The 25,343-nt window shown below is 38.9% G+C and overlaps 1 long non-coding RNA gene across 1 annotated transcript in view; it reads right to left on the bottom strand.

The window, feature by feature from the left end:
• Positions 1-23,955, bottom strand: part of LOC141416439 (uncharacterized) — a 29,300-nt gene extending 5,345 nt beyond the window's left edge. Inside the window, exons 1-2 of the long non-coding RNA XR_012441162.1 lie at positions 23,875-23,955; positions 22,278-22,383 (exon numbers count right to left, since the gene is read on the bottom strand). This is a non-coding gene — a long non-coding RNA (uncharacterized lncRNA). The remainder of the gene's footprint in view (positions 1-22,277; positions 22,384-23,874) is intronic.
• Between the last annotated feature and the right edge of the window lie 1,388 nt (positions 23,956-25,343).

Here is a 25,343-nt window from a genome sequence, read left to right as displayed (position 1 = left end):
CGTAAGAACAGGAACTGGTTTCACAGAGTAAAGGTGGCTGGCATTTTGGTAACATCTTTAAATGGTACTTTCTTAGGATTAAGGTTTCAGAGACCCAGTTTATAATCTCAGTTTTATCACAAATTCAGTGTATGATCTAAGGCAAATCATGCCACCTATAAATAATAAGAATAATAAAAGCTGCTGGCATTAATATAAAAATATGTTAGATATTTCACATAAATTATTTCACTACTATAAAAGCAGAAAGAGTTGTTAGAGTGAACCTAAAATAGAAATTGGACATCTATGTTCAACTGTAGCAACAAGAAGTACCCACTAATAAGAATAGCTGTCACTGTGACAAAGACTTATCACAAAGTGTCTCATTGAACCCTCACAACATCCTTATGAAGCCCCATCAAAGAGACAGAGAACTTTTCTCAAGGTCAAGACAGCTGGCCAATGGCAAGGCTGAAATTTAAATCCAGGCAATCTAACGCTAAAATGCTTATCTTTAATTGTGATGTCCAACTACTCATGTCCTCATACGAAAGTAGACAGGTAGAAAACAAGCACAAGTTTTCTAAGGAACAGGATGGCAAGCGTGCAGGTAGAACAACTAACTGTTTAGAACTCCTATTACTGTAGCCACAACTCGGCAGCTGCCATTCACTGAGAGCCTGGAGTCAAAACAGTGTCCTAAAGCATTTTCTATGATTCTATTTTTGGTAAATTCCTGAAACTGACTCATTCTATTGTCTGGGCTTTGATTACCAGCTCTGCAAGGTGACTTCAGTGCCACCTCTGGCCACCTTGGGGTGGATGCCCTTCTGACGCTCAGCTAGTTAGGGTGTATTGCTTGCAAATTGCTCACACCTAATTTTCCCCTTCCCTGAGAACAAGCCATTCCGATCCTTGGCTCTAAGACACCTGACCCCTTTACTGGCCCACTTCCAGTCCTCACCATCTGTGGGTGGGGAGAGGATTAGGCAGCAACCTCAACTATGTGCTTCCTCCTGTTCTAGCTATGGAGTGCTCAGCATGAGCAAAGCCCTAGGTTTGGTCCCCAGAACCAAAGCAAAAAAAGCTGTTCATTTTCCCAGGCATAGCATTATGTGCCTGTAATTCCAGCACTTGGGAGGCTGAGGCAGAGGACTACAAGCTTAAAGCTAGATTGGGCTACAGACAAGGAAAGGAAGGAAGGAAGGAGGAAAGAAGGAAGGAAAGAAAGAAGGAAAGAAGAGAGAGAGAGAGAGAGAGAGAAAGGAAGGAAGAAAGAAGGAATAAAGAAAGGACGAAAGAAAGAAAACCAGCCTAGGTCACCACCAATTGGGATACAGCCAAACATCAAAACCAGGTGAATAAAGAAGGGAACAGAAAAGTAATAGCTAAGTCACGGAGGAGCTGAACAGTATGGCCAAGAGCCAAGTGGAGTCCAAGTCTTAAAGGAACAGCAAATTTCTGGTCTGGAGCTCGAGTCATAGCTAATTCAGTTTTCTATTGGGAGAAATGCCCTGTGAAATCCCACATTTATAGGTAGGAATCCAGAGCAATGGAAATAATGTTGCTTAATTACTCTTTCTCTCTTTAGGCAGCAAAGAAAAGAGAACATAAAATCACTCATTGTGCATCAAGATGGAGAACCCTTGGGTTAGGACTTTAGCACCATTTTGTCCCTGACGCAAATTTTATGATCTTGTCATAGTGAGTAATTACAGATTCCTGAAGGTCCCTGATAAGAGCCTGCAAGCACCTTTGTGAGCAGAAGATATGAAAGGAATACTGTCCTAGAAGCAGCCGATTTGATGACTTCTACACATTCTTTGGGGATTCTTTGGAGTCTGACTCCTCAGGCAGCACGTCTGAATCTCAGGCACTCAGGGTATTGCCTCTGAAGTGTTCGTGACTCCTTGTAAGCTGATAGCATGGGACAGCTGTCCAGTGACAGGCATCTTCAGATGCAGGGCCCATGTAGATGTCTCACTCCCTGGGGCTCGAAGGAGCCTCTCGGGTGAATTCTAGACCTTCCCCTGTTGTTTGGGCAGAAGCTGGTTATTTCCCACAATCTCTAGCCCAGACACGTGACATTTAGAAACAGGGCCAGGAATGTTTCCTGAAGTTTACTGCACTGGAAGGTCAGGGGAGACATATGTACTGATTAATGACAGGCAATGCTTAGTGGGGATTATACTTAATTTATAGTTAGGTGTTAGCAGTGTCTTGATGAATATTTCTTCAGAACAGCCCCTCATTCCTTCTGAACTACATGACTGTTACTGTTAGATGTGCATTTGGGATCCAAGGCCTTTGTGAACAATGCAGAGTTGCCCATGAGTGTCTTTGGCACCTGTGTCCTACTGTTTCTATATTCAGCTCCAGGAATTTCCTAAAATTATGACACTTCCCTCTGTTTATAGAACCCATTGAATGCTGTCAAATGAAAAAAAAAATCCAGAACAAAGGAAAAAGTGAGTGTCCTCATATTCTGCCTTATCTGTGTTCCAGAGTCCAAGACTGAGATGTGTTCTGTCACTCTGGTTTACTTTATCTTAAGTAGTCATCCTTTACCCCATTCCTTGACAAGTTTTGACTCAGCTCAAAATGTAGATAACAATATCAATTCCTTTTATTTGAAAATACATTTTGATATAAAATCTGAATCTCTACATTTGCTTTTTAGAGGAAAAAAAAGATTTTTGATGATTTCCTAAAGAAGCTAAAAGGTTAATTACTTAAGAAAATAAGCAGAAAACACACAAAATGCACACTGTGACCCTTGGAGGAAGAGAGCTATGTGACAGGACCAAGCTGGTCCTGAGGTCTGTGACGGTATCTGATTAAACCTGTTTCTGTTGTCTGAAGTTGTTTCATCAGTCTGCATTCCTGTGACATTACTGTTCTCATGTGTGAAGTCAACTTTAGCTTTCACTCATGAGGCTCAGTCCTGATCTGCCACATTTCTGCGATGATCAGCCTGTCTTCCACATTGCCATGTGTCAGTGGGTACATGAGCTACAGCTTCTTGGCAGTGCTGTGGCCAAACAATGTCCACGACAAGAATTTAACCACAATACATCCCCTCTTCAGTCTACACAAGCTCATGTAATCATTATATTCTCTTAATTTAATGAGGGTAATTTGGTGTTAACTATAATTGATTTAACCATTTCCTGTTACCTTTGAGTTGAGTCAAAAAAAAATCAATGTCCAGAAATCTAGATCGCTAGCATTACACCATCTTGATGCAGAGCCCTTCCACCTATGAACTGTATCCTGGGGAAATGAGAACAACTGTGAGAGAGCAGTGTTTAGAAATGGGCTTTATATTTAAGAAAAGTTCATTGTCCAAATAGCATCCTAAGCTTAACTAGGAATTATGACTCACAGTTATTAAGGCCAGAACTTCTGAGCTCATTTTAATTATCATCACTTTTGGAATGACTAGTAACTATGAGAAGGTAGACATCACGTAGTTTAGAAAAGCAGAATGTGTTTTGATGTCTTCAGAAACTGGCAATAGTAGGCAGGGGACCCAGGGTACCAGGATATAGCTGAGTTTGCCAAGATACTTGAAAAAGAAACAAACTGGTTTTGTTTGTTTTTCCTTGTGACCTTGTCAAACATCTTTGGGTGGTTTAATTAACCTCTCTGAGCCTCATTTACTGAGTTTGTGAAATAAAAAAAATTGAAGGTAGCTCATTGATGTATTATGAAAATTAAATGAAATGGTGCATATTCTGGACACATTGCAACCACTCAATAAATATCAGCCATTAATTTTTAAATGAGAGTAGGGCAATTTTAGCCTCTCAAATGTCACAATGTGACAAGTCACATACAATGTGACAATAATAGCTCACTTGAAGTTGAAAGCCACCACCTTTTATTCCAGAGCTTCTGTTATATCCTACAGTACTAAAGTCAAGTTGCCAAAAAATTTGACCCTATTTAAATGATTCAGGATGAGCTTTTTTTGAGTCCTGGTAAAGAAAACCAGACACAAATAAGCACTGATTGATCACAGTTAAAACTTAGTTATATTCAATCCTAAAACACACTTATTTTTTTACATTTCAGTGTTTTACAAATAAGTTTGCCTTAATCAATATTGCCTTTAATTAATTTCTGTGCATAACTTAGAACTTTTCTTTTCTGCCTACCCTCCTTTTAAATTGATGGTCTGTTTTAGAATCAATGTTAATGTAAAATTAAATACACTGTGGTCATATCTTATTTCTAAAGTTCTTTGTTTTATAGTTTCTTTAAAATACTAATTTTCTTTCTAAGAATTCATGGATTGTCAGCACTTATTAGGATGTATGTCTTCCCATCCAGTTGATTCTGATGGAAATAACTGACTTGATCTTGGGCCCTGTTTTACTTTAGTTTTCCATGGAAAACAGAAGTGATGTCCAGGAAGAAACAAAATGTCAGCAGGAACTTGGTAACCTCTGATGCGGTCCTCAGAAGCAACATCAGAGGTGACCCTTTATGACTGCTCACTGCCATACCAACAGTTGCCAAGCAGAACCTTGCGCTGAATTCCTTCTCAGTTGTCCTTCCAGCAAGCCCTCTATGCTGGTGCTCAAGAGGAGTGAGAATGGTTCTTTATGAAGAGTAGAGGCAGAACAAGAATCCTCTGTCTTAAATACATCCAATCTTTTCTTTCAGCATTAGCAACTTTCACCTTTTGATGATGGTCATGCAAAGGGTAAGAAGTGTTATCCAAGGAAGGCTGTGATTGGGAGGATAGTGGTTTGAGGCCAGCCTGGGCAAAAAAATTTTCGAGACCCCACCTCATAAGAAACAAGCTGGGCTGGTGATGCATACCTATCATCACAGCTACTGAGGGAAGCATAAAATAGGAGGATTGTAGTCCAGCCTGGCCTGGGCAAAAAGCAAGTCCTTATCTTCAAAATAAGAGCCAAAAAGGCTGAAGTGTGGCTCAAGCACTAGAGCACCTGCCTCGCAAGTGCAAAGCCCAGAGTTCAAACTCCAGCACTACCAAAAATAGTGTTATCAACAATTTTATATTGACAATTATTAGATGTATAGATTCTATACAATACACCAATTCTATATATCTAAGTAATATGACTTTTATAACTAATATTATAGTAATTGCATATATTTATTTTAATACCCCCACTAGCAAATTCTACATCAGAATCCAAATATTACATAGATTAATGCATGTTAGAATTACAGATGTTGGATTGATTATATAGATCTATATACATCCTCTATCATTTATCAATTAAGCAAGTTATGGTTTAGATTTTTGACTAATTTGAATTCATTCAATTTTGAAAATTGAAGGTGTTAAAATTATTCAATGTTAAAAAATAAAGATTTTGATGCTTAAAAATATTGTTTTGGGCTGGGCACCATGGCTCACAACTGTAATCCCAGCTACTTGGGAGGCAGAGATTGAGAAGATCATGGTTCAAGTACAGCTGTGGCAAAAAATTTGTGAGAGCCCATCTCAGCAAACAAACTAGACAGGATAGTTCATATCATGTAATCCTAGTTATGAGGGGCATATATAGACCTGGGAAAAATGTGAGACCCTACATGAAAAACAGCTAAAGCAAAAAAGATCTTGGGGTAAGACTCAAGTAGTAGATGGCCTACCTAGGAAGCATTAGGGCCCTGAGTTCAAAACCCAGTAACACCAAAAACGAGAGAGAGAGAGAGAAAAAATAATATTGTTTTAATTCTTGACTATAACCTCTATGAGTGGTAGAATAAGTGACTAATTTTATAAACAGTAAAAGGCTCTTTTAGGACAGGAAGGAGACACACTTCCTATTCCATTTGGCTTAAAATTTTTACCTTTGGGAGCAATGCTCTGGGTAAAGATGATAAAATAACAGATGTTTTAAAAATACTCTATTAGAAAACTAGGATAGGGTGATAATTAACAAAAAATCATATGGTCAATTCGTATATGAAAAAGATGACAGTATCAATAACCAAAGCAAAGCAATGTATATTACAATTTACAACATGTACAATTTACATATTTTTCTTTTGATTTCTCTTATTTGAGAGAATTCATTCAGATTCTACCTTTCATTTCTGTATCTAGTGAGCCTAGTCTTTGAATCATTTTTGAAGAAATTAATGATTTTTTTCTTCAAGAAAGTATATATTTTACATACCTTAAGACAAAAATCCAACTAATTATTCAGCTAATTAAATAATCACAACACAGATAGGTACCTAGGTAGCTGACAGTACACAGATGGGTTCAAATAGCAGAACTACTAAGAAGAAAAAAGCCTTTTTTTTTTTTTTCAAAATTGGCTCATTCAAGCAAACTAAATATCTGAACCTATGTTTTTTAAAGAGCAAAATTGTGAAGAGGAATGATTTAAAAATAAATAAGACATGAACTTCATCACATCCTACCAGTTTTCCATCCATCTTTTGAAATATCTAATGATTGATTATTAGGTGACCATTTATTTAAAAACTCTCCTTTTCTACAAGTCACCCTTCATATGCTATATATTTCAAATGCCTGCAATTTGTTGTAAAGTTTCTGTTTTCATGAGTCCCCAAATTTTTCATAATAACGTGATCTAGGTAGCTAGTACATGAGAAAAAAAAAAAAGGACATCCGTACAGAAACAACCCCACCGAGACTGAAGAAAACAGCCTCATCCCTCAGGAAACTGGGGGAAGAGTTCAAAGTTCTGAACCAACGTATTGCTCACTTTATATCCAAGAAGAGTTCTCAGAAAGTCTCCACAGCATATCTAGCTATTCATCCAGCCACCCATTCAACAAGGATTTATTGAGCACCTGTTATATTCTAGGCACTATTCTTTTTTTTTTTCTTTTATTATTCATATGTGCATACAAGGCTTGGGTCATTTCTCCCCCCTGCCCCCACCCCCTCCCTTACCACCCCCTCCGCCCCCTCCCTCTCCCCCCCCAATACCCAGCAGAAACTATTTTGCCCTTATCTCTAATTTTGTTGTAGAGAGAGTATAAGCAATAATAGGAAGGAACAAGGGTTTTTGCTGGTTGAGATAAGGATAGCTATACAGGGCATTGACTCACATTGATTTCCTGTGCGTGGGTGTTACCTTCTAGGTTAATTCTTTTTGATCTAACCTTTTCTCTAGTTCCTGGTCCCCTTTTCCTATTGGCCTCAGTTGCTTTTAAGGTATGTGCTTTAGTTTCTCTGCGTTAAGGGCAACAAATGCTAGCTAGTTTTTTAGGTGTCTTACCTATCCTCACCCCTCCCTTGTGTGCTCTTGCTTTTATCATGTGCTCATAGTCCAATCCCCTTGTTGTGTTTGCCCTTGATCTAATGTCCACATATGAGGGAGAACATACGATTTTTGGTCTTTTGGGCCAGGCTAACCTCACTCAGAATGATGTTCTCCAATTCCATCCATTTACCAGCGAATGATAACATTTCGTTCTTCTTCATGGCTGCATAAAATTCCATTGTGTATAGATACCACATTTTCTTAATCCATTCGTCAGTGGTGGGGCATCTTGGCTGTTTCCATAACTTGGCTATTGTGAATAGTGCTGCAATAAACATGGGTGTGCAGGTCTAAGCACTATTCTTAAGTGCAAAATATGGGAGTCGTGGCTCTTACCTGCAATAGTTTAAAGACCACTGAGAGAAGCCCACTTATATACCAAAAGGCCTAGGACAGAGATGAAAAACTCAGGTGCAAGAGAGAGGCAAATGAATTACCTGAATCCCATCTCTGCCACTTGCACAGCTGTATGAACTGAATTTATTTAGGGCCTCAATTTCTGCATCTGTAAACTCTGGATAACAGCAGTACCTATGTCAAAGGGTTGCTGTGCGTACTCCATGAAATCCTCCATGTAAAACCGCTTACCCAAGTACCAGGCCTATACTAAGCAAGCCAGGAATCTGAAGCACACGTGTGTCTCAGTGGTGGTGAGGAGTGATGATTCATGTGGCTGGAGGACAGAGGGACTACTGTTTCAGGATTTTATGAATAAAACTAATACTGTGTTGAAGTCAGTCAGCCAAGTAAAGAGCAGGAGAGTGCTTCAAGTCACAGAGCATTCAACTTCTGAGAGACAGAGATTCCTACTTATTGGTGGGGCTGAAATTGGAGAGGATCATGATTAGCCTCAGAGTGTTAATTAGCAACAACAAATGGTTCTTCCTAGCTCTCCTTTAGAATCTGATACCTTATACTACCTATGTATGCATGTCCTCAGGTAGAACATAGGTATCATCAGGGTCCCTCACAGTGCTGTTACTGTCAAATTAGATAACATATATGGGTCTCTAAGCAGTAAAGCACTGTACAAAATACAACAATGCACTATAATACACAAGAAAAAGTACTCTCTTCAAGAAGTGTGCCAGGCAGTCCTGCTGGTGGCAGCTGCAAGAGCTTTTCCAGAGCCTTCCATTTGACCTCTGCACTTTCCTGGTCACAACTACCCACACCCCATCCCAATCTGATGGGAACCATATTAAAAAAAAACAACAACAACAAATAGCTATGAAATTTAGTGCTTTAGCTAGGGCTCAAACATAGCCTGAAATCATAGCCTTGGCAGTGCCCCATACAGTGGGCACTGCTACTAACACGTTTGAGGAGTCTATTTTGAATGAACTGTGATGGGATATGAGATTCTAGGGAACTGAGGTTGGTGTAAGTAAAACTCGATGACAAGAATTTGTTCCCTGCTCTGGTGCTGGGCATCCAGTGACCAGTGGCAACCACAGTTCCTTCCTGATTTGACCTGGGCAGAGTTTCAGTTGCCAGTTGTCCTCTGATCTGAGCCTTGTGCTTGGGCCTGTGTACAGACATATCATTCTAAACCAACTGATTTCCTACTTTGCTTCTCAACCTCTTCATCACCCATTTTACCCTCAACGTGCCTTTTTTTCCCCTAAACATTCCACTCCTCCCCACCCAATGAAATTTTAATAACACAAATAGTCAGTACATCTGTTTTTATACTATAGCCATTTGGAAGGCTATATACCATCATAAATATAAGCTTGTTTGCTCCTCAGAAACTAATTTTCACCTCTTTTCTACAGTACCTCCCTCACTGACAACATATGCTCGACTCCTCTCTACTTATGTGGGCTAGACTCAGACCCAGTCTCACTTTGCAACCATGAACCTCCATCTCTTGCCACTAAACTAAAATCTGTCCATTTGCTATTTATGAGTCCTTCACCATCATTTTATAGGAGTCTATCAAAATTCAGAAATTTGGAAGAAACTGCTTTTCAAAAATATCAATAGTGACTATTTTTTATGTATTAGGCATTGTGTCATGCATTTTACACATGGCCTCATCAAATCCAAACACCACTTTGTGTGTCATTAGCTCTGCTTTACAGATCAGGACACTAGAAGTCAGGTAGGTCAATAACTGACCCTACATAATTCTGTTGGTAACTAGAGTGAAAATTTGTCATGTGTGAAAAAGTTCAGGGTTCAGGAGACGTTAGCTTTTCTTTGTGACAAAAACCTGGGAAAACAATTTAAAACTTTGGCTCAGAGTTTTAGAGGTTTCAGCCCAAGGTTGGCGGCGTCCATTGGTTTAGATCTGAAGTAGGCAGAATACCTTGGCAGTGACAGCATGTAGCACAGGTTGCTCACCTCATAGCAGCCAGGAAGCAAAGAAAGACAGGGGCCAGGGAAAAGATATCCTTCAAAGTTATAGCCCCAGTGGCCTACTTTCTCCAACGAGGCCCACCTTTCAGGTCTTCACCACCTCTCACTAATGCTATCAAATTATGACTCTACCAATGGCTTAACCCATTGATAAAAGCAGAGCCCTCGTGGTCCTGTCATCTCTCGATATCACCACCAGCTGGAGACCAAGCATTCGGCACTTAAGGTTTTTTGGGGACACATCATATTCAAACCATAACAGTGAATATTCCCAACTCTGAGCTCACCACCATGCTATATCACACCACTGAGGTTAAAGATATAAAGCTACTCCATTGGCATAACCACAAAGCTTTGAGTCAGCTCGTCATATATATTACTTCTTCCACTCTGCTTTTAATTAAATCTGAACTTACTCAAAAACAGACTTAAGATCTGTCTTATAATGAATACGGGATTTTTAAAACTGTTGAAATCATAAGAAGGTGACTAAGGTAGAAAGGAGAAAAATAGAGGTGATGAACCAATTTGGGTTAATATATGTGTGTATATATACATATATATAATATATATGTTCCATTGTAACATATGGAAATGTTATAATGAAACTCCCTGTACAGCTATCTTAAACAAACAAAAATGCCTTTTTTCAAAAACAGAGAACAAGAAGGCAAACCAGGTCTTGTCTAGGGTTTGGTACCAGTAGGAGGGGGGAGGATATAACGAAAGCGTCTAGGAGAGTGAATGTAGTGAAAATATTACGTAGTCATGTATGGAAATGGAAAAAATAAAACATATTGAAACTTCCAGGAACTGAGGGAGGAAAGGATAAAGGAGAATGATGGAGGAGGTGAATTCAACGATGATATAGTGTAAGAACTTTTGTAAATGTCACAATGTACCCCTAGTACAACAATAATATAATTTAAAAAATCTGTCTTATATTGTCAAATATGATAATAAAAAAAAATCTGTCTTATATAGTCAAATTTTCTTCTCTCCCTTATGTTGTAAATCCAGTGAGAGAAGAAACCACATTCTATACCCCTAGCACCTATTTCAGTGCTGGCCATAAACACATTATCTGTTGAGTTATAAGTGGACCTTCTAAACAATGAAGATCTCATACAGCTCCAAAACTCCACGAGAAGCCACAAGTTAGTATTATTGCTAAAAGTTATTGATTTGAGCTCTAGCCTCAAAATTCAGGGTATTAAGTTTGATATGTATCACATAACAATGAGGAATTTTGAGAAACAGTGGAAAGCAAGCTATTTATGCATGGACATCACATAGGAGCATTCAAGGACCTAAACCAAGGTGATATGATTTTTTAATGCAACAACGAAGTGAAAGCAGATAAGTAATGTAGACAGTCTCCCGTGTCCTCCCTCAGAAAGATGCCCTGAGGTTCTAGCCATTTGTCATCTTTCTCATTCACAGCTTTTACTGTGTGCTACAAAACAGTTCGTGTTCTCGGCATCTTCCCATGACTTCTCTAATAATGTCAGTATTATAATGTCTAATAATGGTACACTAATGTATACCAAAGAAATATAAAACCCAAGATATCATAGGAAAAGCCAGAAAACCTCACCCTCACCTCACCCCGGAGGGCCAAACACTTAATTTCAGAGTTTGGCAGTAAGAGAAAAGGACATGTAAAGAACAACAAAACAAATAAACAAGAAGCCCATTGATTTTGGTCATCTTTTATTCTTTCTTTGAAATAAAAACTTTGCCTCAGAAATAAGTAGCAAATAAAATCCCCAGAAAACATATAAAATGTTCCTGAGTTTGCTCCAGCACTCAGCCCCTTTCTACTACCCATTGCTACAGTTGCCAGACACCCCATTATGGGAGTAAAAACTCCAAACTGACAAATAAATCATTCTGAAAGCTGGGGCTTCCCAAGGGTAACGTTGGAGATTATCACTCAGGCAGAAATGTTAACGTCCATTTTCCCAGCATTTGAGGCCCTTTGTTAATGCATTTTTTTCTTTGCAAAAAAGGCACAAAGCCCTGCATTATGGGGACATTTTATGTAAATAGCAGTTAGTCTGTGTAAAAGTGCTCTGTATCAGTGTTGTAGCCCAGGCTAATATCCTTTACAGAAAGATTTTTATCTCAGTACAAACCACCTCACATAGTCCTTGGGGCATTAAAGGGTTACCTCCTCAGGTCGCCAACCCCAAAGGAAAATAATCAGGCTTTGAGTGAACTAAACTCTTAGTGGTGGTTCAGGTAAGAGGAGGCTCTGTTCATCAGTAGGAAAGGGACTTTCCCTGTCTCAGTCCCTGAGGCTGAAAGGGGGATCAGCTCCTGGGCCAGTCTAACGCTAGGAATCAGGATTTCAGAGCTGGAAACTCCATGTCATTTTATCTGCTCACTTCAGTAGGAAAACTGAAGCCTGGAAAGGTGATAGGATTTGTCCAAGGTCAGAGAGCCCATTAGCAGTGAATAAGGATCAGAATCTAAATTTACGAGGTCACGTATTGCCTATATTATTTACTTTTTCATTCATTTCCTTCACAAGTAATAATATTAAGATTGGAACACTGTTGAAGTTCTGAAAAGACAGTAAACACCTTCACAGTCCCCACAGTCCATGAGAACTAAAAAGTAAACACAAAAGCAGAAGACTGACCTACCTCAATGCTTATCCTCATAGATCTGGTTAAATAAATTGTGATACATCTATATCATGGAAGAGCAAGCAATTGTTAAAACAATCCTAGGCAGATCTACTGTACTTATTGATGTGGAAAGAACTCTATGTTAGATTGCCAGGTGAAAAAATCCATATGGTAAGTATTAATCTAACTATATCACTTTGAATGCTAATTCAAAACACATCAATTGTAAATGCATCAATTAAAAGATAGAGATTATCAGAGTAGATAAAGAAATCAACACCAAACTACGTGTCTATGAGAAACTAACTTTAAACATAAGGCACATGGAGACTAAGAGTAAACAACTGGCAACATTAGCCAAGTGAAGTCAGGGGTAGCTTTAGATAGAGCAAACTTTGAAACAGAAAGTTATCAGGGATAAAAAGGGCCATCACATAATGATAAAGAGGTTAATTCTCCAAGAAGCTATAATAATCCTTCACATGCATTCACCTAATGATAGTGCAAAAGCACGAGACAAAAACTTGTAGAACTGCAAGGAGAAATAGATGAATCCACTATTAGTGTTGGATTCATCACCCCTTTATAAGAACACTTCAACCTCTTTATCAGGAAAAGACAGCTCTAGCAGCAAAGTTAGCAAGGACACAGTTGGATTCAACATCAGCATCTACTGACTGATAGAATCAACATGTACAGATGGCTTCACCCACCAGCAGCAACAGAACACCATTCTTCCCAAGCCCGCTTACCAACACACAGCACATTTTGGGCCATGAAACGCGTCTCAAAATTTCCAAAACAGAAAGCATACAATGTGTGCTCTGAGAACACAGTGGAATTGACTGTGTGTTGGGACTGAACCAGAAATCTATGACAGAAAAAAATCACTGGGAAATTAAATAAACTATTGAGTTTAAGAAACAACACATTTCTAAACAACAGAGTTCAAAGGAGAAATCTGAAAAGAAATTTTAAAACATTTTGAGCAAAACAGAAATACAATTTACCAAATTTATAATTACCAGCAAAAGCAGCATTTTAGAGAGAAATTCATCGTATCGAATAACTATATGAGAAAATAAGAATGACCTACATCCAATCATCAAAGTGTTCCCTTTAGAAAACTTGAAAGAGTAAAGTAAATCCAAAGTAAGCAGAAGAAATAAAAATTAGAGCAGAAATCAATACAATTGAAAATAAGAAATCAACAAAGAAAACAAACAAAAACCTGGTTAAATTAAAAAATGGGTCAAAGACCTTAACAGATGCCTGGTCAAAGAAGAACTACAAATAGCAAATAATATGAAAAGATGTTCGACATCATATGTCATCAATAAAATGCAAATTAAAACAACAGCAAGACACACTTCGCAGCTATCACATTAAAGATCATGCAAAAAGAAGGCAATGCTACATGCTGGAGAAGATGTAGAGCAACAGGAACTCTCACCACTGCTGGTCAGAATGCAAAATGTTACAGCCACTTCAGAAGGCAGTTGGCAGTTTCTTACAAACCAAAACATGTTCTTACCATTCGATCCAACAATTGCACTCCTTGGTATTTTTTAACTCATAGATGTTGAAAACTAATGTCTGGACAAAAACTTGTACAGGGGTGTTTATAGCAGCTTTTTTCATAATAGCAAAACTCAGAAGCACCTAGCATGTCCTTCAGTAGGTGACTAGATAAATTGTGGCACACTCAGCACTAAAAAGAAATGAGATTTAAAGCCATGAAAACACATGGTGGAAACTTAAGTGAAAAAAGCCAGTCTGAAAAGACTGCATGCTGTATCATTCAACTAAATGACATTCTGGAAAAGGCAAAACCGTGGAGACAATAAAAAGATTAGCAGTTGCTAGATTTTGGAAAGGAAGGAGATATAAACAGGCAGAACACAGTGGGTTTTTACGGCAGTGAAAATCCTCTGTAGGATACTATAATAATGGCTATATGTCATTAGAAAGTCCACCTCCAAGAGTAAACCCTAATGTCATCAGTGGACTCTGGGTGATACTGATACATCAACGTAGGTTCATCAGTTGTACAAATGCATCCCGCCGGTGGGAGACGCTGACAGTGTGGGAGACTGTGTATGTGTGTAAGGTCAGGGGATATGGGATATCTCTTCATTTTGTCTTCAAAGCCAAGCTGTTCTTTTAAAAAGTTAATAAAATCAAGGTCAACATTTCTCAAATGTAAAATGAGTTTGGATTTAATCAGTGGTTGGTTTTCAAACCTGTATTTTAAAATTCTGGTAATATATACATAACAAAAATTTTGCATTTTACCATTTTTAACTTTGAACACTTAAAAGTACTTGAATGCTTGGCTTTCAAGTTCATTCACACTGTTGTATAATAATCAACACCTATCTCTAGAACTCATTTTTATCTTCTTAATGGGATTATACCCATTAAGCGCAAATTCTCCATTTCCCTTCCTCCTTCCCTTGGCAACCATCTACTTTCTGACTTTATGAATTTGACTGTGCTCCAGATCTCATGTAAGTAGATTACAGAGCATTTGTCTTTTACTGTCTGGTTTATTTCACTTAACATATTTTCAAGTTTCTTCCATGTTGTATTATGTGGCAAAAACTTCCTTCCTTTTTAAAGCTAAATAATATTTCACAATATGTCCACATATGTCCACATATCCAAGTGGACACTTGAGTTGCTTGTACTTCCTATTGCAATAATACTACAATATGCATGAGTATACAAATATCTCTTCAAGTCTCTGTACCTGTGCAGAAATAAAATTACTGGATCTCATGTTAATTCTATTTATTTATTTATTTACAGTATGAGGGCTTGAACTAAGGGCCATGTCTGGGCAAGCACACTACCACTGGAGCCACACCTCCACCCCTTGTTTGCCTTATTTTTCTCCCTAACTTTTTTTTGCCCAGGCTAGCTTTAGACCAAAGCTAGGATTTAGCTGGGATTCCAGGCATGAGCCACCAAATACAGTCCTATTTTAATTTTTGAAGGGACCATCATTATATCATCCATAGTGGATGCACTGTTTTACATTCCCATCAATAGTATTAAAGGGTTCCAATTGCTTCACGTCCTTGCTGATACTTGTTTTCTGCATTTTTTAAAACAGTAGTCTTTCCCATGGGTATCAGGTATATCCCATATGGTTTGGGTTTGCACTTCTCTAATGATTAGAGATGCTGAGCATCTTTTCACGTGCGATTGCAAACTTGTACATCTTATTTGGAGAAAAGCCAATTCAAATCTTTTGCCCATATGCTAATTAAGTTGTTTTTGAATTGTTGAATTCCAAACACTTTAAAAGCCATGTAAATATTTATTTTTAGTGAAATCGTGTATCAAAGCACACTACACAAAATAGGACATAGTAGAGCTGCTCTGCTTGAATTGTATTCATGTCGCCAGGCAGGATTCATGACTTAGATCTTTTTAAGGACTTATCCCTGCTCTTCCTCTTCTGCCTATTCTGTATGTTCCCTGCCATGGGAAGGCCTCCGGGGCATCTGCACAGAAACCTTAGGTCCCAGAGAACCGAAGTTTGAAAACCACTAGACTAGATAACATCTAAATTACCAGACTGGTTTATGCAGAAAATGACCGTACTTTAATTGGGTAAAGAGAAGCTATTTAAAGTCTAAAGGAAATTTCATCAGTACTTATTTTAAGAAGGCATACCATGATGTTCACTTTCTTCCATGAAGACTCCTCAGTTTAACATGAAAGCAGACTTGTGCAATATTCTTCTGAGACACTGTGAAGATGTTTTTATTCAAGTGTGAACAGATTTTTATGGTGAATCTTAATACTCAGTCATATTCTTTAGTGGACAGGGACAGGGTAAGTCTGTTTGCAAAGCATTTAAAATAATAAGCTATTAGGAATATCTCTATAGTTTATTGATCGCAACATTTTCCTTACTATCTTCTCTCCCTGAATCTACCTGTGACTTTATATTTCTCCTCCCCTCCCCCACCCACCCATCAAGAGGTAAAGTCGTAGTTTTCCATTCACTTCCGGACTCATGATCTGACTTGATCAATAGAATGAGGTGGAAATGATGCTGATCCAGGTCTGAGCCTCAGCCACACTGCTGTTCCCACTCTTGGATCCAGCTGCAATGAAAACAAACCTGGACTAACTGGCCTGACTATGAAGAACAAGTGCTTCCATTATCATGTTGCCCCTGACAGCCAGCCAGCAGCCAGCCAAGTTCCTGAAGCCATCCTCACCAATCCAGTTCCCCACCACTGTGCTCACTGACTACAAATACATGAGCCAGCCCAGGGCTAATCAGCAGAACTGCCAACTGATCTATAGACTCATGAGGAATAATGAGTATTTATTGTTCTAGGTGGCTGGGATTTGGGATGGTTTGTTACATGGCAATACTTGAATTATTTTATCAGTAACTACTTTTTGTAACAAAACCAAAAAGTAGCAAATAAGAGAGCAATTCTGAGGACCAATTGGATCCTGCACAATTTAAATCCTTCTCTTACTCTTCAATGGGTACTTGATCTCATTATCAAAAGGTAAACACTACAATGTGAGTTTAAGAATATTTGCACAAACCACAAAAGGGCACGGAGAGAATGTTGCATCTCAAAATACTTAGAGATAAACAAATATTTGGATTCCCCAAAGAAATACTTCCTTTGGGGGTTTGGTCCCTTAGCCCCATGTGTGTATCTGATAAGCCACACTTCTACATGGTATTCACAAACCTTACAGCAGTGTTTCAAGGAAACATCTTCTAAAGCCATTTTAGGAATCAAATGCATTTGTTTCTATGTGTATAGAATAGACTTAAAAACAAAATAAAAAAGCAAAGAGAAATAGCATAATGCCTAATGCTCTTTCCCATTCAGATAAAAGAGTTGATAAGTTTTATCATCTCCAAATATGTACTACCACTGCAAACAGAAGTGAGGAAGCACCTCTCTGCTGGGCAAACAACAATTTTAGCCTTTTCTGTGCCCAGAACAATTTGGTCAACACCTTGCAGCCATTACCATGATTAATTACAGCCTGTGCTTGGTGTCACCAAGCACTTTTCAAAAAGTTCAAGAGGGAAAAAGGAAGTGATACTAATTTATGCAAATATATGCAACATAAATCAGATTGTTTCTGCCAGACAGCACAATCACTAGGGAGAATTAATGCTTTTACACTGCACAGGAGTTCCCCACTCTAACTTCTCAGCATGGTAGTAGTATATGTGAATCACCAGCTAGACTTTGCCACAGTAATTTGTTCCTTTCTCTTCAAAAATAAGCAGACAATTCATTCTAATCTTCAAGTTGAGTACATTAACCCAAAAGGAGAGCACCAGTGTCTGCAGCATATTTCCAAGCCTGCCAAAAGTTAGACTCAAGATAGCTGGAACATACGAGAAAGCAGAATAAAAAGAATTTTCAAAAGGAGGAGTTTCCAGAAGCTTGGTCACATTGATAAGTATCAGAAAGAGAAACGGATGGGGAATGGACTGGAAACAGGTCATGTGTGTGCAAACTTCACAAACTAACTCAGTTGTAGTTGAATAATAGTGACCAAATCTTAATGACTTTAGGAGTGAACAGGAATCAAATAAGTAAAGATAATGGGTGTATGTTAAGAGGAGTTTAGGTAAGAGAGAGATGAAATGCAGTGGCAGCTTAAGGAGCATGAGAGATCAAGAAAAGGATTTTTTTTGGTGAGTGAAGTAGGGAATCACAGGAACATGACTAAAGCAGAGCAGCTGGTGGACAGAGGCTGAAGCCACTAGACAGAAGGGGACAAATAGGAAGAGTAAACAGGATCAAGAATGTGTTCAAGATATAGTAGGTGTAAATGGCACAACTCTGGTGTTTAAATATATAACTTTATCTCCTTGTATTAATGGAAACAAATTTAGCTTATCATTACAACTCAATACTGAAGTTCCTTTTGGTTTTAAGTAGGATCAATTCAGACTTAATAGTCAGGCAGTTGAATATGACAGGTTGTCTTCCTTCCTCTTCTCTCTTCGCCAGAAGGGATCCAAGTTTTTTGGAAGTTCGTCTGTGTCTGGGCACCTTGGTCCCTGTTGCAGTATAGCTGGATCCACCTGACCTTGCGTATCACCCTGTTGTGGTATGTCTGCTGATGCCCTTGAACTCACCATGGTTTCTCGTCTTATATCCATATACAGTGATCTCCATTGTCTGTGACTTTGCTTTCCATGGTTTTGGTTACCACAGTCAAGCATGATTTAAAAGTATTAAATAGAAAAATTACAGAAATAATTAATGTTTTTAACTTACATGATGTTCTGAATAGTGTAATGAAATCTCACACAACTATTCTGTACCATCTTGGAGGCAAATTATCCTTTTGTATCCACATTATATATACTACCCACTCATTAGTAATTTAATAGCTGTCTTGGTTATCATATTGACTCTCATAATATCACAGTGGTTATGTTCAGATAATCCTCATTTTACTTAATAATGGTCCCATAAGACAAGATTCTGGCAATTCTGATGCTCCAGGAGAAGCCATAAAATGCTTTCTTTATATGAAAAGGTGAAAGTTCTTAATAAAGGAAAAAAAGCATTATATGAGGAAGTTAAGATCTATGATAAGAATGGAATCTTCTATCTGTAAAATTGTGAAGGAAAAATAAATAGATGCTAGTTTTGTGGTCTCGCTTCAAACTGCAAAAGTTGCAACCCACAAAGCATAGGTGCTTAGTTAAAAATGGAAGGCATTAAATTTGTGTATGTATGTACATACGTATAGGAGAAAACACAGCAAGCATAGGGTTGTGTTCTACCCATGGTTTAGGCATCCACTGGGTGTCTCAGAATGAGTCCAAGACACAAATAAAGGGGGACTATTATACTCTGCATTCTCCATGCTCAATTGTGTCCTGGAAGGCACCAGCATCTACCCCACATGATGAGGGGCTATTCTCAGGCTAAACCACCTACTTACCACCTCCCAGCAATTGCCCAGCCTCTCTGCACTTACATAGAGTCCACAGCTAACTTATGGTAAACCAAGTAATGGTTCCTGGTGCTTCCTCAAGAGCCAGCAAGAATACAAAGAGTCCCTTCTCAGACAACCTCTAGCTACTAAACTCCTATTGACTTTTTATTTAAAAACACTGAAAATTTCAGTAAATATGACTCAAAAATCAAAAACAGAAACAACAAAATAAAATAAATGCAGATTTGAAGTTGACTTTAGTAAAAAATAGTGGACAATATGTTCGCTACCGGTTTCCATAGTTGCCCCTCAAATAACATTCATTGTCCCATAAGGATCTAGAAAGCCATGCCTCTGTTGGCAGCCCAACCTTATCAACAAAACTGTCAGGGGTCTGAGATAGCCTTCTACTTGCAAGTTAACAGGTTAACCTGGCACAGCTTCAAGAATGGGGACTGAAGTTATGATACTCTTAGACCAGAAACAAGGAACTGTATTACTGCAATAGCAATAGCTAGAGCATGAGACTTTTCCTGTACTGACTCTCCAAATTGCAAATCCCAAAGAAAGACATGAGGAGAATCTGGTGTTTCCTTCCTATGCAATGGATTGAGTTACAGGAGAGAAACTCTGAGCTTAGGAACTTGGTAGGGAAACAGACATCCTATACAACCATCCTTGAAAAGACATTCCAGAAAAAATTTAACAAGTCCCTCTAAAGGTGCATGAAATGCCAGCAACCCATGGAGAATTGTCTCCCAACAAAGTGAATCCCTGCTCTAGTCTTCAGTAATTATAGAATTTTTAGTGTTCGGTCATTTCATTGAGAAAATGGAAAAGAAAGAGTCAAATGTGTGTTTTGAATGTCTTCTTTATCTCTGAAATTCTGAAATTTACCTGCACTTTGTTATAGGAGCATGCGCTATTCACAGAACAAAATTAATTTATTTTAAAAGGAATTTTTCCTTGTACCTATGAATTTAACCTGTATCACAGGGTTTACCATTTATTTCATTTTGTGTACTTGTATTGCTGACAGGTGGATCAATCACACTTATTGCTGTGGATGGGAGGAGAGGATGAAAGAAGCTGCCCTTGAATTTAGAAATGTCTTATGGAGATACAGCAGCCTTGTCTCAGCCACATAGGGAACTAATCAACAGATGGCCACATTTTAATCAGAATGCAAAAGGAGATAAGTCTCCCTAAGATGGCAGAAGAGAGACAATGATCTGTAGAAATAAAGTCCCCTGGGAAAGCCACATTTCTGATTTGGTCAAACCGCCCTTTCAAAGGTTTGACATGAAGAGTGATTACCTTTCCATCATTTCTTCTAAATTGTCTTTAATGGCCCTCCTCTGATGTCCTGGAACATCAGGTTTTCTAAGTCCCATAATCCAACCCTTTTTCATAAGACATGAAATCTGCTAAGAAACCTACTTCCTGAAATAAATTGCTAATAGAGCAATGCAGTTGTTCCCCTGAACATGAGATCCACACACTGACATACCCAAGTCATTCCTAGTTTCAATAATCCATCAGGGTTTAGGTTAGTATTGTACTGTAAATGTTTATGTCCCAAACACATTCTAAAGTTAAAACCTAACCCCCAAGTTGATGACACTAGGAGATGGGGCATTTGGGAAGATGTCTCGGTCTTTGCCTTTATGAATAGAATTAGTGCCCTTATAAAAGAGGGCTGAGGGAGTGTGTCTGTCTGCTTCACTGTGTGAGGTCACAGCAAGAAGACACCCCTCACCACACACAAAGTTGCCACATTGTTCTTGGACTTCCCGGCCTCCATAACTGTAAGAAATAAATTTCTGTTGTTCATAAGCCACTTAGTTTTGATATTTTGTTATGACATAGCTAAAAGTTGTGTCATATAACCATTTCTAGATAAAAGGAAAACCTTTCATACATGAACTTTGGCCCTTCATAAATATTTGATGAATGAGTAAATGTCCTAGATAAGAATGGACCTAAGATGACAGAAGTTAATGATAATGTGATTTTATTTGGATATAGTGTTTTCATCATTCTAATTTAAAAAGAATGTATATTCTCCCCCTAAAAATGCATAGAAACTATTCATGCCGTTCTTTCTTCCCACATTGGTGATGAATTTATAGTGAGTGACCTATCCTTACTCTTAATCTGGTCTTTCTCACAAAATGAATGGCACATACTAGTAGATGGAGAAAAGGAGCTTTTTTATTAACACATATTAATTGTACAAAGGTGTTTTATTGTGATATGTCCATACATGCATATAATGTGCTTTGATCAAATTCACCCCCTCTATTACTTTCTTATCCTCCCTCCAAAAAATTTTTAATGAGTTTCATTATTCTATTTTCATATGCATGTATAAAGTTCTTCAATCATATTCAATCCCCATTACTACCCTCTCCTTTTGCCCTACCTCCTCCTGCTGGTTCCCCCAATAAAACTTGTATCTCCACATTTTTTCCTTTGCTGAGCCTCATTACTCTTTTCTTACAGACACGTTCAATGGAGGACAGGGTAGTCCAATTAACTGTGTCATAAGGTGATTGAAATTATGACCGCAAGTGTATAACACCATAACCAGTCAGTGAAGGAATGATAAATCCTTGCACGTATAAGAGTCAACTACAGAGCTGGGTGTGGTGGCAAAACCTGCAATCCCAGTACTTAGGAGGCTGAGATAGGTGGATTGAAAAGTCAAGGCCTGTGCTACATAGCGAGACCCTTTACAAGCATGCATTGGGGAAACGCTCCATGAGCTAAACAAATACGTACCCTAACTCTATCTCACAACCAAATTGCTGAGTTTTATATTCAGTTGTCATTTGTAATGAAAACCTTGAAGGCTCACTGAAGTCACCTAAATGTATTAGACAGAAGAGAGAGGGGAGGAATGTAACCGAATGGAAACATGCATGCGATATCTGCAACTTTTACCTCAGAAATCTGTCTCTATTTTAGAGGGCAAAATTACTCTCAAAAAGTATTAATTACCAAAAGAAAAAAGAGTTCAGAATATAACAACAAAAGTATTAATTACCTTTAGTCATCTTAAAGGGTTCCTGGAATGTTATGGCTAAACATGAATCAATTCCCTGGATAATTTCCTCCAAGACAAGCCACTGCTTGTCTAGAGTTTCTTCTATCTAAAAATAAAAAAGTATATTTAACATGAAAGAAATTCTAAGCCATTTAAAGAAAGCTTTGCTTTCCTTGTTATATGAAACTCTTTCTGTGTACAATCTGTTATATTTGTCTTCATTTTGTCATGGAGTTTGGTGCTTCTAGGCATACCAAAGACATATCTTACTTAAATTACCACGGTTCTGTGATTTTAGGAGACACTGGATCAGATACAAGGCGCCTCACTCAGACCCTTCCTTCTCTCCCTGAGCGTAGTCACAACCTCCAGACAAGCTGGCAACTCCGAATGAATTTCAAGAATTTGAGAGACCAAGTTGAGTTGTATGCTACCTCCTTGCTCACAATTTTGCCACTCAAGCCTAATATTGAGGTATGATAAACTTGTAGCTGGAAATCGTTCCTAAACAAAACATCTAAATGTTGTTGGAGCATTATGATATTTCTTGAAAAAAACCAAAATGATTAAGCAGAGGATACTTAGTTTTAAATAAGCATGATTACAGTTATTAAGAGATCTGAATACTGTTGGGAAATGTTTGCTATTAGCTAAAAAAAACTGGATGCAAAGTTATATTGTCCATATAATCACAACATATACAATAGGAGCAGAGAGCTGACACAGAGTAAGCATTATATAGACATTTGTTAAATGAATGAATCACGACTGTTTTAAAAACAGAATCTTGCCTAGGAAAGGGCTAAAACATGCATGGCAAGAGTATACTTCATAACTTAGTTATCAAGTTATGACCATCACAATCATAGTTATCTTGTGTTGAGTGCCTAATTTACACCAGGTATCAAGTTAGACATTACCTCATTTAATGTTTTACTTAATTCATTTATTTAATCAGTTGTAAAGACAGCTACTAATACTAGACACTGTTTTAAACATGGAATATAAAGACAAGTATCAAAGAGTCTTTGCCATGAAAAAAAAAGTGTAAGAAAACTTGACTTCAATCAAATAAGGACTTAATCCATTTTTTGTTGCTAATAACACAATGCCACAGACTGGTAAATTATAAAGAAAAGAAAAGAGGTTTATTTTTCTCATGACTTGGGCAACAATGAGGGGCTGATTCTGGTAACTGGCTTCTTGCTGCCAAAGTCCTGAAGCAGCTCAGGATATCACATGGTGAGAAACAGAGCATGAGAGGCCTAACCAAAATGGCTTTTCTAGCAGATCTACTCTGGAGATAACCTATTAATTGCTTGAATTGATTAATCCATTCATGAGGGCAGAAGCCCAACAATCTTTTAATTATCCCACCTGGTGAGTGCAGGTATTCTCTCTCTCTGCTTCCTGACCCCCAAAATGTGTACTGCTCTGTGCTGCAGAGAGCTCCTTCCAACATGATAGGCAGAAACCTTGAGCCAAAATGAATCCTTCCTCCCTTTAAGTTGTGTATGTCAGATATTCTGTCACGGCAACAAAACACAATCACCCACCTAACAGAGGCTACCCTCCTCTTGACCACTTCTTTACTCACCTTTTATGTACATGCTCGGATTTTTCTTCTATCTCCTTCACTGAATCATAACTGCACAAAACCTTGTCACTTCAGTTTGTCTGCATCCCTGTGCTTATGTAATAGATACTTAAACTGCTTTTGCTGAAAAGCACTGCCTCCTTACTTGGCATCAAGAATTCACTAAAAACAGGAAAGCCTTGGCATTTCTTTCTCCATTTTGTACCTGTTGCCCTTTGTTCTGTGCCATTTTCTCTTACTGCCTCCTTGGAATCAAGAAAAGACAGGCATGATGGATTACATCTTTATGACAAGGGACTGAAACTACCCTAAAGGCATAGAGAGCTTTGCAGAACAGACCACCACTCCAAATGAGAACAATTACCTATAATGATGAGGCTGTGCCCTGGACCAGATCCCCCTTCCCCCACCTCCCCAGTGATTACAGTGTTAACTTTTCTGGAACCCTGGAATAATAAAGACTAAGCTAATGACCAACCAAGGCCACACCTGTGACTGGGGCTATTTAACTATACATGTTTTTTGTCCCCTGCCCCTAATTCATTGTCTATTTAAAGTTAAAGCTCATACCTATACCTTGAAGATGGCTGAAGACAGGCTAATAGCTTCCTTTGCCTCTTCCTACCTCATGGCATGTCCTGTCAATGTAATAAAGCTTCTCTGCCCTTCACCATGTCTCATAATTTGGTCTATAGGGTAAGCAGCGGGACCTGACACGTGGAAGGGCAGGAGTTTGGGCCTGGTGTTCAAGAGTCCGGTTTCTTAGAGCATGGTAGGAGCACAAGAATAGTTCTTGGGCAACACTTCCAGAAAGCCTGTGTGCTTGTACATATGCCCCATATGCCCCGGCCTATTGTAGCCAATTTCAGGACCCCGTGGTCAGCTGTACCACGTGTGCAGAGAGGGTGCAGGAGATGGCCTTAACGGATCCCAATGGAGTTGAGCCAATAGCCCACAGGCCTAGCACAGGACATCCAACTCCCCAGAGCCCTCCCTCCGTTTTCTCGGCCTTCCACCACGGGCAACCGTTCATGTGTCCTGCTTCTCCATGCCAGTAGTCATGTGCGCATAGGTGGCTTTCCTGGATGCCCCATTCCAACAGCAGCAGACACACAGTGACGGAAGTCCAGTAGGAGCCGGCGACCCGTCAGCGCCCTGGGTGCCGCCATCTCTCCTCCAGCCCCGCCCAGCGCACCATAGAGAGCGGCGCCCGAGAGGCGTCCTGGACGTTCTGGTTCTGGGCTCCGATTGTGCAAAGAATCCATTTGGCATTCAGTCTCAAACCCTAGTGCGAAGGCGGCGGGCAGAGCCTGGGGCCGAGGAAAACTAGGAAGACTGACTGAAAAGAAGAGCCATTTTGATTTTAGCTAAAGGCAGCAGAGTGTCATAGCCAAAGAGGGCGCGGCCATCGGAGGAGCGCAGGCCCTGGGGGAGGGGCGCAGAGCCCTGTCCCCAGGAGGAGAGGCGAC

This window comes from Castor canadensis, chromosome 14 (genome assembly GCF_047511655.1).
Source record: "Castor canadensis chromosome 14, mCasCan1.hap1v2, whole genome shotgun sequence".
NCBI classification, from domain to species: Eukaryota; Metazoa; Chordata; class Mammalia; order Rodentia; family Castoridae; genus Castor; species Castor canadensis.
Note: the sequence above shows the minus strand (reverse complement) of the source record. Positions and strands in the feature narration are given on the sequence as shown.